The sequence below is a fragment of the Manacus vitellinus genome, unplaced genomic scaffold, assembly GCF_001715985.3.
Source record: "Manacus vitellinus isolate BGI_N305 unplaced genomic scaffold, ASM171598v3 scaffold_23_pilon, whole genome shotgun sequence".
NCBI lineage: Eukaryota > Metazoa > Chordata > Aves > Passeriformes > Pipridae > Manacus > Manacus vitellinus.
Genome location: NW_021939718.1, coordinates 9,929,604 through 9,946,351, shown reverse-complemented (window position 1 = coordinate 9,946,351; position 16,748 = coordinate 9,929,604). Strand labels below are relative to the sequence as shown.

Genomic DNA, 16,748 nt, shown 5'->3' with positions numbered 1-16,748 from the left:
TCCATCCCTCCTGGACCCTTTGTTTTCAAGGGTTGTTTCCCAGGGTACACTTTGAGATAGTCTTCTGAATAGGCCAAAATCTGCCCTTCAGAAGTCCAGCGTAGAGGTTTTACAGAGTATCAGTTCAGCTGAGATAAGGAACAACAAAATCTTTTTTTTTCTTTTTTTTTTTTCATACCACTTAAATCTCTATAGTCATGCTCAACACTTCCTCAAGAGGTTTCCAATGCTTCCTGCTCTGAGGCAGAATGGACTACTACCAGAATAGCCTGCTTTGTAGTTAATCAATATCACAGCTTTGAGCCTCTGCAAGAACACTACACTCCAGGTTAAACAAATATTTTAAAAAGCTGGAGAAAAAAATACATTGAAAGTACAAAGATTGAAGAATAACACCAGTTTTCCACTTCTACAGGACTTCTTTCATGCGTTCTAAAACAAAGGGAATGTTTGGAGATTCCTGCAAAGTTTAGCAGCAAGATAGTGATTAAAGACATGAAGAAAAAAAAATGAAACTACCTGAGAAAAATTGCCCTTTCCCCTAGATCTAATACATACAGATCAAAAGCGTATATACCAAATTCCATCCCCACCTCTCTTTATAGGATGCACAGTTCTCCTGTGCCCATTATTTCAGTCAGTTGCATTGTTAGCTTATGTTCTCTAGCCTCCATAATTATTTACATATGCCATATTTAAGTATTTTAATTAGAATTGTAATCATAATAGCCAGTAAAGCATCATTGCAAATTATCCCCTTAAACAGAATTCTCCAATCAATTTTATCTCTTTTTATAATAACCTGAGCACATAAAAGATTAAAGGGATTTTTTTCAGCTTTTTCCTTTGGTCACATTAGGCATGATTCAAAAATGTAAATTTTCATGTTTCTCTGTAGTCCATGATGGTACCACCAACATTCTGCAGTCACCCGGCGTCTCCCAGGTTCCTCCAGAATGTTTCCTAACGTTCTGCCAAGATCTCAAACGCTTTGACTGGATTCTTCTCTCGCTTTTAAAATATCATGTGTAGATTGCATGTCTGTATCAGTTTTGATTTCTGAATAAACATTCATAATAGACAATTAAATATTTACAAAAATAAAAAAAAACCTTTTGAACATTTAAGTATGTAATTAATCTATCTAGTATTTTTGAGGATTTTTGCCACTGGCATCTTTCATTTTCATTCAGAATTGACAATTTTATTTAAAACTAGAGATTTTTACATCAATAATTTGATATACATCACAAGTAACACAGGAATTAAATAGCCCATGTAAACTTGTTTAGGTAAAGCACCAGTAAAAGTGCTTTAGGCACCAAGAAAATCTTGAAGTTTGAGATTACTGAGTCTGAGATTGCATGAGGACAAACTGTTAAAGCAAGACCCAGTGGGCACCTTCCTCTGATCAGGTAAAATAGGTAGTGAAGAGGACCTTGGAAAACCACTTTAGTTCCTTTTCAGTGTAGAATGAGGCCCTGATGGCTGCTGACATCAAACAGATCAGCTCATTCATAGTCGTACTGCACACAGAAAGGAACACAATACTTTCCTTAGGAGTAAGAAGTAGGACAAAGTACATGAAAGATGAAAATTATGTATATATTTGGGGTAAGATCACCCTTTGAGAAGAGCACTAAAGAACTGGGTTTCTTCATAAGACTGCAAGCCCTTTCTTTAATTTCTTAGATTTCTTTGTGGTTTTTATTTCAGTCAGAGCTGACCAAAGGGAAAATCAAGTATGACTGACCATCAGCTGCTTCTAAATTCCTGTTCGGCTCCTGTCAAAAGTCAAATGCTTTGCTCTCTTGCAGATTTTTCCACTGGTATCATCGGTCTTCGATATGCCAATTTTTATTGAAAAATTATTCTGGTTACCCACAATAACTACATTAACTTACATCTTAAACATGAAGGCCATAAATAGGTATTACACAAAAAACATGCACTTAATGTCAAAGACTTTTTGGAGTCTTCTCATTATTCACTATCAGAGTTCCAAAGAATCAAATATGTCTCTGATGATACAGCTATCACAAAAACATCAATAAAATGTGCTATAAACATATAGATATTTTTAAGTACTATCAATATTCAACAGAAGAAGCTTGCTCTGACCTGCATGATCAAAAACTAGTTGTTTCACCATTCAGATTTCTGATTTCAGCATATAGAAATGTATTTAGTTTTTCCCCTGAAGCAATCTTTTCCCTGGTGTGGTACAGGTAAACTGTTGAAACATCAGTCTGGGTTTCTTCTCATCTTACATTTTATCTTTCTCTAATTTACAGTATCAGGAGATGTTAATTGATTTTTTCATTCTGCAGTTCTGAAATATTAAAGCTAACCTCTCAGAAACAAAACAAAAGGCAAGTGGCACTATTACCACAAATAACTGAAGTAAATACTAAGATACAACTTGCCTTTGGGGAAGTTCTTAATTAGACCTGTACTCCTCATAACAGTTTTAGGTATTACAAAGCCAAAACATGAGGGAAAATTGAAATTATAGGAATGCACTTTGTCTTGAGGATTCTTTTAAATACATTCTTTTATGTCAAGAATAAACTGCAAATAAAGTAGTCAAAGTCTTAGCATGGAAGGCTAAGTCACTGCTCTGGCAAAGGAAGCAGTGCAGAAAGCAGGGCATAATTTAAGAAACTAAAAATGGATTCTCTATTCAAATCCTAACCCCAGCCAGGAATCCAGTTAATGAAGTACATCAAGAGACTGCATTTAATAGACAGGGTCAGACTAAGTCACCTCCTCAGTCTTACACATGAAGATTAGCAACCACCCAGCCCTGGGTCCTTTCACTTTTTTATCTTATGCTGTATATTCAACTGATTTTTGCTGTGAAAGCTCCATCAAAACCAGTCACGCTCTGAGTGGGTAGAAGCAAAAACCTCCTCTCCTGCTGACTGGAAAGTGTAGAAATCACTGATCAGGCAGGCACATAAGCATTCCTGTGATCTTTGCCAACTTATTACACAGGCAGGGATGGGCTTTGGAATCAGGTTTAAACAGCGGTATTGCAGAGGAGCATAACACTCAGTGCGGTTCTTGGATCAGAAGAAGGCCTTGATGCCTCTTCATGCTGCTCCCTGAATATACCACCCTGCAAAAACTAAGTTTCCTTTGATTTTTTTTTCTTTAACACTTTTCATAGAATCACAGAATATGCTGAGCTGGAAGGGGTCCACCAGGACCATCGAGTCCAACTCCTAGCCCTGCACAGGACACCCCAACAATCCCACCACATGCCTGAGAGCATTGTCCAATGCTCCTTGAGGTCTGTCTGGCTTACTTTCTCTGTGTTTGAAAAGAAAAATTAAGAAAAATAAAATTTGGCAAACCCACAAATTGTCATTTCTCAGTAGATGTAACTTCTTACCCATGGGTTTATTGTCAGGAGGCAGATGATGACAACCAACTATCTCACCTCAGCAGAGCATTAGAAGAGTATTTAGGACTGCATGCTATTCAGAAAGTATGATAAGGGGATAAGTAACATAGATATTGTCAGAAAGGAAATATAATTACCTACAAAGTCACCATTTCTGTGAACATCTGTGAAAATATCTCTTCACAATATTTAAAAAAAAAAATAGACTGGAAAACCAAAGAGCTTTCCAAGTCAAGGGGTTTTCCAAGTTCATCTACTGATTCATGCCACACTGCACAGATTTCAGTTTTTAGCTAGTTTCTCCAGGTTGTCATACATCATGATTGTAATTTACACCATTAATCTCCCTGCAGTGAAACTGGGCAACTTTCTGAGAAATTGGAGGTGCATTTTTAAAACATAAATGTTTTGCCATTAGATTTTAACAGAAAATTTGATGTTAACAAAATACAAAAATATTTTAAAGTAATTTATATTTTATACTAATGGAATTTTGTTGAATAAATTGATTGCAGTTGGAAATACAAGTTAAAAAAATTCCAGTCCTATAACTGAATTAGAAACGTGTAGAAAAGAGTGAAAAATAGACTTAATGCCATTTTCACATTAAAATTAACAACATGAAGAAGTGTCATATGCAAAAGTCATACAGAGAAAAACTAATAATTTTTTTTTTCCTTTCTTAATTTTTTTTTGCATTTTTCAAATACAGTTACATAGCTCTGTGTGTAATTAGCAAATCTGGGAAACTCTTATTGAGGGTCAAAATTTCATGCAACCTCCATACCCCACAAATTTGACAGAACTGGGCAATGCTACACCTGGTTAACTTACTTTTTTTTCCGCAGCAACTTTTTTGATTCTACTTATCAGCTTCCCACTGTACCAACAGAAATCAGCAGCACCACTAATTTTGTTCCTTCTTGTTGCCTACATTTTATATTCCAGTTTCTTTGATGGATTGTTGTTTTGTTTTTTGAAAAGTGAAATAAACTTCACATCACAGAACAAAATTGTTGCAAGAAAAAAATTAAAGTGACGGCTGCAAATAAGTAAATACATAAGTAAATAAATAAGTAATTTGATCCTCACAGCTTTAATGTTCTGCATATAACCTTAGCATGATACTGCTCCCCATTGCCTGTCAAAGCAGGCTACTGCTCTTGGATTAAGCAGTTAATGCAGGTGGTAGTGAAAGAAATTGCTCACTGTACAGCTGCTCTTGTTGACATCCAGCTCATCAGCACAAAATGCCTTATCCATAAAATACCTCTTCAGCTCTCTTTTGTCCAAGAACAAGAACAGGACCATCTCTGACTGTATCAGTTTAATGAGACTGAAGTGTTTTGCTAAGGAGGAGGAGTTATGAGGAAGACCAAACTCCTCTCTCTAAGCAATTATAAATCCAAAATTAAGAGGCTCCAACTGAGGAAGTATGGAGAAAGAAAAAATAACAGCCCTTTATTAGAGGATATATGTGTATTGCCAGAACAACAAAAGAACACAAAAACAACCAAACAATAATCCGGTACCCAAAAACCCCCTTCAAAACGGAAACAGTTCAGTACTTTCTGCCTTTTGGTACAATTAAAACCACGATCAGGAGGGGACGCTGTTGGATCACTGGAGGAGCAGAGCCTGCATTGCTCGGTGTTGGTCAGCAGGGCGGCTGTTGGGCTCTGGCGGTCACTGTGTGGGGCCCCGGTATGTGGGAGAAGGCAACGATGGTGATTTTCCCCACACACACGAAGAAGGGGAAGGGGAACAGAGGAAAAAGGGGGCTCTTCCCACGAAACTCATGCTGTCTGCAACTGGCTGTGGCTAGGACTTCCCCCCATCATCGATGGGCACAAGCCTCTGCCAACACGGGAGTGGAGGAGAGAAAGGGTGGCCTCCTCCCCAAAAGGTTCCTCTGCAGGTGGGTCAAGACTGATGAAGTCCAAGCAGGTCTGGGCTGGGGGCAGAACAGGGCGCAGGAAAATTGAAGGCAAACTGGGGCCAGAAAACAGTCAGATGACCAGGCCTAAAAACAAAGTGAACCTTGGACCCCTCCAACACACCTTGCCTCAATTAGGGCAAAAGTGAAGTGCCTGCTGTTTCCCAAGGAGAGGGGGAAAAACTAACCTCCCCCCACAGTCTTCTGACAGCCATCAGTCTGGAATGCAGGCCTGGTAGTTAGTTCTTTTGTGTATGTCAATCACTCCAGCCAAAAGAACTACCCTCCCCCTCCCTCCTTCAATATCCCTCTTTCAAAAGGATGCAGGGGAAAAGAAAAAAAATCCACTTTTTTTTTTTTTTTTTTAGAACAAGTAAACCTATGACACTGACAGACACGTAACATCTCATGGACCTGGAGCAGCCTGGCCCTGCAAAATGTGGTGAAGGAAATGGGTGGCTGGAGAGACAATGGAAAGGAAGGAAAGCCACAGAATTGTTATTTAAAGTCCCTAAGAATGAGAGGCATCACTTTTGTGTACAGACATCCGTAATTAAGCCCCTAGATAAAAAGTGAAGGCGTGAGTTGGGAAACAGATAACATGACTGACTCTGTGGGATGGACCTAATCCATAAAACTGGAGGTAGTTGGAGGCATGCAGGAAAGAAAATTAAGGTTAATTGAGGGAGCTTGCACTTCAAGGGTGCTATTTTTCTCCACTAAAGAAATTCTGGACAACTAGCTCAGATGCAGAAATGCAGGTAATAAAGGCAGAGGGAAGCATAACAGATCAAGTATCTGTGCAGACACTTCTGTTCTATTTAACAAAAGTGCTTGTGGCACTTTAGTCAATGCATGTTTAAAAAGACAAGAGATCATCTGGAGAATTTTCTTACTGGATAATGATAGGATTTACTCCTGTGATTAGTAACAGCATCAGGTGTATTTAGCTCTTAAGTCATACTCACAAATAAATTTGAGCAGCAAGCAAACTTCCTCCTAATAGTTTAAAAGTCTTTGTAGACTCTCATGTCTGTGTGATTTACACTGAAGAGGACAAAGTCTTGCAGAGCACTCACAGCCTTTGGCCTTGCAGAATGAACAATTATAAAGCAACAAAACACCTGTGGATCTACTTTAGGATTTTATCTTAGCATGTAACTGCATCATGATGCTTTTACTCACCCTTCCAAAAGTGAATGATCCTTGTCTTGGAACAAGGCATCTATGCCAGAGGAGAACACACTCAGATAATTTGTCATTATTCCAGTTAGAGGAAACCCAATATGAACTACTCGAATAGAAAAAAAAGACTTCCTGAAAACAATTTTAGGTGCAATAAAGAAACCAATCCTCATTTATTTATCCTCATATCTCAGAGATGCAAGTTCCTTGTACAACACCTGAAATGTTACACTAATAACTAATGAGTGTGGGAACTTACATGTAAAATCATCACCCTGGTCTCCTGTATTCAAACAGAGAGCATTTCTAGAGTGTGATATATTTTATTTTAAGAGAATTTGTAGGAATAGATCAGGTGCCTTTTTTTGAGAGACATTTTCAGGTCTCTAACCTGTCACAGACATTTACACTGGGACCTTCTAATGCCCAAGGAGATGCACAACGCATGAAAGGTACAGATTATTTTTTATTTTTCCTGATCATTCTGTACTAGTCCAATAGAACAATTCTAATTGCAAGCCAAATACATATATTTAAATCAGCCTTAGACCCATTCAAATAATTTTCATGGAAAAATTCTCTCGTGACAAACTGCGGTTTGTGTGTCCTTTAAACTCTCAAGAAAGGTCACCTTGTTGGAATATTTTTTTGTAGTTAAAACTGCAATGTCATGAACTGTCTCCCTGGCATCTTACCATAGGCCAAAACAGAAGGTAATATAATGAGTGAACAGCAAAAGTAATATAATGGGTGAACAGCAAAAGAAAAGCAATGAATTGATTTGGAACAGTCCACTGTGAGATCCTGGATCCGAATCTCATGGAATTATTGATACGGGTCGGAACCAACTCACTGTGAGAGTGTGTGTGTGCATGTGTGGAGGGGCTGGCCCTGGACCTGCAGGTCCATGGTAAGGGCTGCACATCGGGCAGAGCTGAAGGCGAGGCCTGCAGCCCGCGCAGAGCACGTGGCAGAGCTGAAGGCCCTGCAGCCTTGTCAGTCGGGCTGTCAGTCAAGGCAGAGCTGCCTGGCAGCTCGCCCACAACACACCCCTGCAGCCTGTGACTGGCTACAGCACAACTCAGCTGGGGCTGGAAAGCGCTGGTGGGATAACCTGCCTGGGAGGGAAAACTGAACTCTAGAAATACACAGGTCTCCATGTGGTCTCCCTGTCTCTCTCTTCTCCCTCTCTAGCTGGTACCATGTGCATCATCAAATCTTGTCGGCAACCATTTTTTTCCCCCTTTCCTTTCTCTGCTTCTCTTTCTTTTCTCTTTACCCCTTTTAATCTGTTTTCTTTTACTCTTTTCTTTCTCTTGTGGGTAACTTAAAACCAGTGAACTGTGTTTTACTAAAGCTGCTATATGAATTATTTTAGTGGGTGTTTCCTGTGGAATGGATCTTTGTGCTGAATGTTTTAGTGAAATGCTTTTTTCCTGGTTGTATTTTACTCCTGTAAATACTTTTTGCCAAAATATCCTATTTTCTCACTAAATTAAAAAGCCTTTCTCCTAGAGAAGAGTGTGTGACTCTTTCTCCAGATGCTAATTAGAGGTTATAACAAACCAAAAGGCTTTTAAAAAGTTTTAAATAAAAATTTAACCTCTCTGGGCAGTTTATAGCTTAATCCAGAGCGCAACATCCACCTAAAAGAAAATAAGAATTTTATAATAGTTAAATATGTGAACTAGAACTTGCCCATGTAAATCATGTAACTATCTTAATACTGTGTTTTTGCAACTCGCATCTCAAAAGCCTTGCAGAATATTTCTTTTGGGGAGGGGGGAGAAAAGCATAACAAGTGCATTTTTTATTTATTCTGTGTGAGCAACAGAAGCAATTTTCTATTTCCTTTGCCTTCTTTTCCTCTGCTTAAATTCACCTTCAGTATGATAAAATTCTATTGTAAAACGGAAAATTATTATACAGTCAGAAAGGAAACATATAGTAGTACAGGTTTTCAGCTTTTACAAATCACCTAACACAGATCATTTATCTGATTAAGATTTACTATGTAATTATAACTTTATGCATTTAAAGAGGATAAACTATATTTAAACAATCCACTTTCTTCAAATATAGTTTGCTTTCATTTAAAACATCTGAAGTCTTATCAGTTTTATCGAGGGATGTACTATTTATTTTCCATAACATTTTGTTCTTCTTCTTTCCTTTTCTCCTGTAACTTTAAATCTTCCAATACCCAAAGGAATCCATAAAAATAAGCAATTTAAATTGACTCTTTCTATGCTGAATTATCCATTTTTGCCTCCTCCAGATTGCAATTTACATTCCAAGTGGTGTCTGAAATGAGAGTAAGTACTTTTTTTTTTTAATTTTGATGTGTGTTCTGTTCCAAGCACTATTTCTAGGACAGATTCATGCATCAAAAATTCACAACAACAAGAATATAAAATTGCCTTGGGATGACTATTTCTAGGGCACATTCAAGCATTAAATTTGGTCACTACAATAAGAAAATGAAATTGCCTTGGAACCTAGCATTTAACTACTTTTAAAACTGTCCTGTTGAGGTGATGTGCAGTAACCCCCTTTTGTCTACAACAAAGTGAACTGCATTAATTAAATAATTTTCAGTTTCCAGTTATATTTCACTCTTGGCAACATCAAAAGTGTAGATTTTTTTTCTTTTCCCTTTCAGGGTACTTTGAAAGTATAAACCTACACATCTTTGGATTCCCAGACTTTTCTAAGTCACATACATTTCTTGCATGTCTATTGAACAAATATACTATGATCCAAAGCCCTTGAAAATCAACAAAAATCTTTCCACTGACTTTAGAGAGCTTCAGGTCATCTCAAACGTACTAAGTTTTTCTTGGAAAAATCCTAAGAATTCTGGGGGAAAAAAATACAAACAATTAATTAGAAATTCTATTCTTCTTTTTTTAACCCACAAGTGAAAAATGCCTCCCTACATGGTTGTCTGTAAATTAAGATATTCACAAAGCACTTTCAGAACAGAAAAGTTTTAGAGCTACAGAAAATGTAAGAACACCCATGAAACAGCAGGCTGTATCAAAAGAGCTAGAAAATGAAAAGCCATGTGCAAACTGCCTGTTGCATATTAAAGGCAGTCTGGAAAATTACCAAAAAAAAAATCCAAAGAAGGAAGAAAGCAATGCAGTATAATAAGTTTTTACTGCTTTAAGTTGTTGGACAAAATACTGACAAGAAGCATTCATAATGCTGAAATTGCTTCGAAACTTTTATTACATATTAGCACAAGGCAAACAGAATGTGTTAGATCTTACTCTTACAACTAGAACTGAGAATAAAGTAATGAAAAATATGCATGAGACCACTAAAGCTAGAGACTGAAACCTCATATTTCATCTCACTTTGTGATGAATATTCACTTCCTGTGACCCATATGATTTTAAATCATGTGCTGCTTAAAAAGCTGTAATAGTAATCTAAGCATAAGATGCAGAGGCATATATAGTAATTGTGGTAGTTTAGTCTAGGCCTTCCTTGGTGACCAGTTTGTAACCAAGGAAGTGCCCAGATTTACCCGGTATTCCCTACGATTTTTACGTAAGCCGGGGTATAAGAAGAAAGGAGGAGAGGCCTTCAGCCCTCTTTACTTCTGGTGGCTTTGGAGGTGCGGGTTTCCCTGCTGTTGAGTCTGCCGTGTCTGGGGAGTGAGGCCTGGTAAGGCCTTGCTGACCCTGGGAGGCGGAGGTTGCTGGCGGTTGTTCCATCATGACTTTCCACTGTCCCAAGGAGAGTAGTAAGATAGTCTTTTGCTAATTCTTTTAGTTGCTAGATCTTGGGCTATTGATCGTGTATATTTTATTTTGTTTGTGTTCCTTTTTCCCTTCCCCCTTCCCTTTCCCTTTTGAAATTGTATATATATTTCAATTGTATATAACTGTAATATAAGTGTAAATATATTTATATATATTGCTTTAGCTACCTCTCTCACTCGTTTCAGTTCTTTTTGGTTTTTTTCCCTCTTCTCCCTTGGTTTGTGGGGGTGGGGGGAGTCTTGTGGTGAGGTTTGAGGACTTGGCAGGGAGCCAGCTTCAAACCATATCAGTAATGTAAATATGATTTTGCAAATAGTAAATTGAACTAGAACTCATAATTTTAATTTTCCTGATAATAAGTGTCCTGTTTTCATGTTTCCTTCTGATCCTGGACTAGATTTGCTAAGTGATGTCAACAGTACTTCAACTACAATTTTGGGGGATTAGTTTGTTGGCAATGTGGCAATGCCAACATTTTAGCCAGTTGTGCTATTACTGAGCCCAATACTATTAATAATTAGACCATTTATAAACCTTTTTTTTTTAAATCAGAGTATTTTTAAGGCACGATGCCTGAAAAATTAGTTTTCTAAAATGTGCAGAAGGCATAAGATGAGTTTGAGGAATTATTCAGGAATCTTTTACTTTAAATGACTGCACCAGTGAACCTGTATAGTGACACTAGACCTTGAAATTCAGAATCTTTAAAAGATGAAGTCTGTTTGGTTGTTCGTTGCACCTTTTGTACTTACAGCAGTCTGCTTTTGATTATTTAAACTTCAAACTACCTTTTTAACTTTGTCACTCACAGTCTGTCCAGGCTTGTAATAAGGTGATGAATGCTACGATGCTACTGATTTCTAACATGCAACTCCGTGCCAGACTTGTAATACATAGTTACTACAAACTTCTTATCTCAGTTTATGACACATCATACAAAAATACGAGATAATCAACCATAACTTCCTCTTCCCCTCAGTCTCCTCCAAAAAAAAAAAAAAAGAAAAGTAGCTCAATATTGGGCTAAATGTCAAGTTCTCCCCTTAGTACAAAAACTGAGTCATAAAACTACAGCACCACAGCACCACAGTTAGAAACACCACCCTGCCTATGGCAAAAAATAACATTTCTATTATTAATATTTCTTAATTCCTTTGGTACACAAGTACAGGGACAGGGAATGGCTTTGCTGCTTGCACAGGGACAGGGAATGGCTTTGCTGCCTGTCAACCTCTTTCTTGCACTACCAAAAATATAGCCCCAGAGTTAGGATGAGCTTTGGGAGCAGAGCAGTAGCTCAGCTCTGATTGTCCTTAAACAATGCATAAAGTGAAGAGCCAGACTTGCTGTGACCCACTGTGTACTCCCTGTGAAGGGTGAAACAGGATTCTTGGAGAAAGGAAGAGGGAATAATTGTTTCCTTTCAATCAGCAAGTCTCTGTTCCTCACTGCCAGAAACATCACTAGAACCAAAACCATAATGTAATTATAAACTCTTTCTGAGAACTTTTAGTAGCACCTGAACAGAATAAATTGCTGTCAAAAATATCAGAATTGATCTTTCCACCTCTAGAGGCTGGGGTGTTCTCAAAACCAGAAAAAGAAACTGAAAAAGATGATCATTCACTGGAAGTCGTTCTGAAGCCTCCTGTGAAAGCAGTATTGGCCCCAAGAGAAGTCTATAAGGAAATAAACAGCACTGCTGCTCAGAGCTGGGGAAAGGATGCAAAGCCCAAAGGTAAAAGAGGGAGCCCAGGTGTCACTTAGGGCTGAGAGACTTAACTGTCTTAGCATGGAGCCTTGGAAATCTGTTCTTAATCACTGCTTAAGAATAAATATTAACACTGAAAAAGCATCAAAATTCATTTCAGACCCAAAAATTCCCAGCTAATTCTCAGCTAATTCTGCTAATTCCCAGTGCATCTTTCTTGTTAGTGCTGAGTTTTTCTGACCTCTGATTCTTACTGGGATTCAGGAATAACATCATCCCCTGCATAAAACTCCCAAGGAGTTCAATCCCATGAGTGTTCTGAGATGAAGTTAGATCCAATAAGTGTTCTGAGACTAAATTTAACACTTACACCAAACCTGGGCAAACCATAAAACAGCACCAGCCACCTCCGTCCCCTTGAGTGACTATGGAGCTGCATCCCAGCTGGGAAGAAATGGAGGGGGCTTTTGTCAGAAGGAAACACACAAAAAACAGGTAACACAATTCTGTTATGTTCAAGACATGCTTCATTTGCTTTCAAAATGAGGAAATAGGTCTCTGTTTTCAGGAGAGCAGCCACTGTGGCTTTACAGACTCAGATCTGCTGAATGCACGGAGTGATACTCATTATAAATTACTATGGGTTTGTTTATTCTACTTCTGTGTGGGCAGAAAAAAACTATTTCACATGTATGACATCAAAATTGCATACATAAATTCAGGAAATAGTTAAATTAGAGTATAAAGATTAAATTAATTTCAATAAAAGCAATAAAACTGATGTTGCTGAGTATTTGCAGACTGTGATTGTCAGCAAGAACTTGGATAGATTTCCTGATTTGCTCTTTATTGAAGCACAATTGATACTAATTTGATGAATGCAGAAATACTGACTATGGCTTTCAGTGAACTAACCTTGTTTAGGAATAGAGAAATATGAAAAGCATGCCACCAGTGCATGGCAGCCTTTGTGTACAGCTTCCTTCCTTTTACCTTTATTACCTCAAAATGAGACAAATATGAATGCAAGTGTTAGCAAACCTGAATATGGAAAACTACAAGTCCTGACCTGACAAATGAATTTCAGTTATTCCATCTGATGGAATATTCTTCTATTTCTATTTGCTCTTTTTTCCTAAGCATGCATAGAAATAATTCAGGGAAATGTACATCTTTACATATTGTTTTCACTATAGCCACTGGTATGGATTTTTTAATACTTTGTTTTTAATAGGGACAATTACATGAGAAGATCAGAGAAATGAAGGAGGTTATCTCAAAATAAAATTGAGTTACAGGATACAAGATTTGGCCTTCCTAGTATAACTCTTGAGTGATGCTCATAAACAGATCAGTCATGATGTGCATTACTAAAAGATACCCCCACAGACATTCTTTTCTGTTCATGATTGTGAGTGTTCATGATTCAACTAAAAAAAAAAAAATATGTTGCTTTTCAGAGGAATGAAGTGTCGGATTTATTGGGTTTTTGTTTTAATTTTTTTTGTCTGGTTTCAGTGTTACCAGAAGGAATGGCCATACCAATGAGGAGACCCAAGACTAATTTCCTCATATAAAGCATCATCCACTGACAGGAGACTCCACACCTTATGGCTCAGAAGTACCACTGACTCCCCCAGAAGTGTTATTAAAACTAAAATAAATAAAATTTTTTAGTTTCTTCCATGAATTACAGCAGTGACCACAGTGGCACAATAGGTGAAGCGCTCTCAGGTCACTTTTATGTTCCTTTCTACAGTGATTTGGCTTGGAAAATATTTACATAAAAGGTAACAAGGTACCTGGTGCATTCAAAGCAAGAATGACAATGAATTTATCTTCCTCTAAACTTGTTTCAGCTGTTAAAGAAGGAATGATACAGCTCATGCTTGTACAGGATTACTCACCAATCCAACCAGTTTCCAAGATTTTTGCATTCATTTGTGCTTATTACTGAAAGAACAAATTTTACATAAGATATCTGTGTTCTATAGAGTTTAATTGGAAACACAGAGTGGGAAAACAGACATGAGAAAGAATGATTAATTATTTAACAGCATTCAAATAACTAAGTTACTCAGACTCAATAGCAGCCGGAGTGTGGTACAGCTAATGCTTTGAGAAGTTTTAGCTTCCTTTGATTTTTTTATTCCATATAAATTGAAAGACATGATACGCATATTTTAGCTCATATTTTCAACTACTTTTCAGCAGATAATATGGCTAAAGGTCAGCAGCCAGCTTAGAAGAAAGGGAAACAGTGTCTCTGTGAAGTTAATTTGCTAGAAAGCAAAGGGCACAGTCCTGTAGTTGCTCATAACACAAGACTGTCACTGCCTTCCCAGGAAGATGGAAGAGCTCAGTGTGGAGGATGGCTAGTAATTTGCAGTGCTGAATCCGTGATGTGCAAATCTGCCTAATTTCCAAGAAATTATGTGCTAAATATTTTTATCCCCAGCTGGAAAAACCACAGTGGAGAACATTAACAATATTCATAAATGTAAATGCCTGAATTTTTAGTTGGCTGAACCTGTCATCCACACAGACACACAGGAGCCAATCACTACTAGGGATAAAACCCAGAAATGTCAAGACTGAAAGATCAGACTTCCATTGTATCAAGTGAAAAATTGATCACCAAGATGGAATAATTAGTTTGTTCAGTTGCTGGAAACAGGTATTGTGGGTGCTAGTTGAGATAACAATTTCTGCTTTGTTTTTTAGAAGACCGCGTCGAAAGAAAATTAGGCATTGACCATAAAATTGGTTTTACACAGACTAAAAAACAGTCACTTGAAAGAAACTTTTAAGCTTTTACAACCTGAGCCAGGCACAAACTCAGAATCTGAAAGGAAGGGTCCTTTACTTGGACCAGACACACACACACACATCGCTTTAACAAAGGTAGAACGAATGTTGGTGAATGCAAAAGTAGCAGTTAACTTACTGCAACTATGCTGCTATTTCCTGCTCTATTTACATGGTGTGTAATTACTTGGTTGTATTACTTAGGCATCTACAGATGTGTAGCCATTAAATGAATTATTCATTCTTCTCAAAATGAAAGTTATAATTATGCATCAAAAATGAAAGTTGCAACTATATATCGCTTTCACTCTTTTCTCCTTTACTCTATGTCATTACTCATTTTTTCCACATGCATTATTCTGTCCAATCCTGTATAAGAAAATAAGGTAGATATATGGAATCATACATATCTTAACAGTAACTATTTTATTTACATAGACAAATGAAACCATGATTGCTGTCCATATAGATTTACACAAAGATAATATAAAAATACATTGTCTATACTTTGAAAATAGAGAGTGTTTAAAAATTTATAAGCTTTGTGATCCTCAGCTGCTTTTCCATGATCATGTTATCTTTAATTCAAACTGAAAGTTTTGTAAATTATTATAGACCAAAACCTTGGGTTTTTTTTAAACTATGTATCAAAGGTAATCATCTACTAGTGATGTAGAATAAATTGTTAGTAAAATATATGAGGGTCTAAGTTTTATTCAGGAAGCTGCCCTGAGGCTGAGTTTGAATGAGCAACCTTGGTCTCTTTAAAGAATTCTCTTACTTGACAGAAAACAGAAAGCAGGGATGAAAAATTCAGGGAAAATCAGCTTGCAAAGTGATGAGCGATGGAAGCCTCATGACTTTTTTGTATTTTAATTACTCCCGATTTCACTGTAATGTCATAAAATAGAGGAAAATGTGTTTGTTATTTTGAAATCATTACTAAGTTCATTGGGTCATTAGGCACCAGATAGATCTCTTGCATGGAAATGCTCCATTCTGTGCATCAGACAAGTAGCTCCAGGACCACAGTTTCTGAAGGAGATGTTATACTGGCACTGAGCAGGAAATGACTTTTTCCTCTCATGACCAATAGTTCAGATGAAATTTTCTGAACTGATAAAATAAGTGCATTTTCAGTTTGAATTACTCAGAATGTTCTACTGACATCCAAATAATCCTCTTCAATGTTATGGAGTTTTGTGAAGATTACAGTTTCACTTCTCATTAAATTTCTAAGTATCATGCACTTAAATTCTGTTTCAGATAACACAATCAAAACCTTCACTGAAACAAGGCAAGAACGTATTATAAAAACCACAGTTTTCAAAAGCGTTTCCTGAGAACCTAACTGAAACAAGCACTTTCTCATGAAAGGCTTCTATTTTGCTAAATTACCTCTTTCAACAACAAAAATATCTCACAATATTGAGAGGCCTTGTTTTTTTATGAAACCTATCTTTCCACTTTCTACGAATAAATCTCTATAACAAACTCTTACAAATGGTAATTTTCCCACATTTTAAGACTTGTGTCTGAAATGATGACATGTAGCAAGACTCCCTGTATTGCAGTGTCTGGCTGTGAAGGATTCTGGGACGTTGCTACCTTATAATACACACCAAGTGAATTACCTCTGAGATCATGAAGTCCAACCCTTAATCCACTACTGCCATGGTTACGAGACCATGGCACTAAGTGCCACATCCAGTCTCGTCTTAAAAACCTCCAGGGACGAGAATCCACCACTTCCCTAGACAGCCCATTCCAATGCCTCATTACTCTTTCTGTAAAGAATTTCTTCCTAATATCCAACCTAAACCTCCCCTGGCAGAGCTTAAGACCATGCCCTCTTGTCTTACTGATAGCTGCCTGGGAGAAGAGACCAACCCCCACCTGGCTACAACCTCCTTTCAGGGAGTTGTA

The 16,748-nt window shown here is 37.4% G+C and overlaps 1 long non-coding RNA gene across 1 annotated transcript; it reads left to right on the top strand.

Moving 5' to 3' along the window:
- The first annotated feature begins 5,215 nt into the window (after positions 1–5,215).
- LOC108639702 lies at positions 5,216–15,385 on the top strand. The gene is made up of 3 exons (XR_001920669.1): positions 5,216–5,327; positions 8,809–8,845; positions 13,533–15,385. It is a non-coding gene; the product is annotated as an uncharacterized LOC108639702 (long non-coding RNA).
- The last annotated feature ends 1,363 nt before the right edge of the window (positions 15,386–16,748 follow it).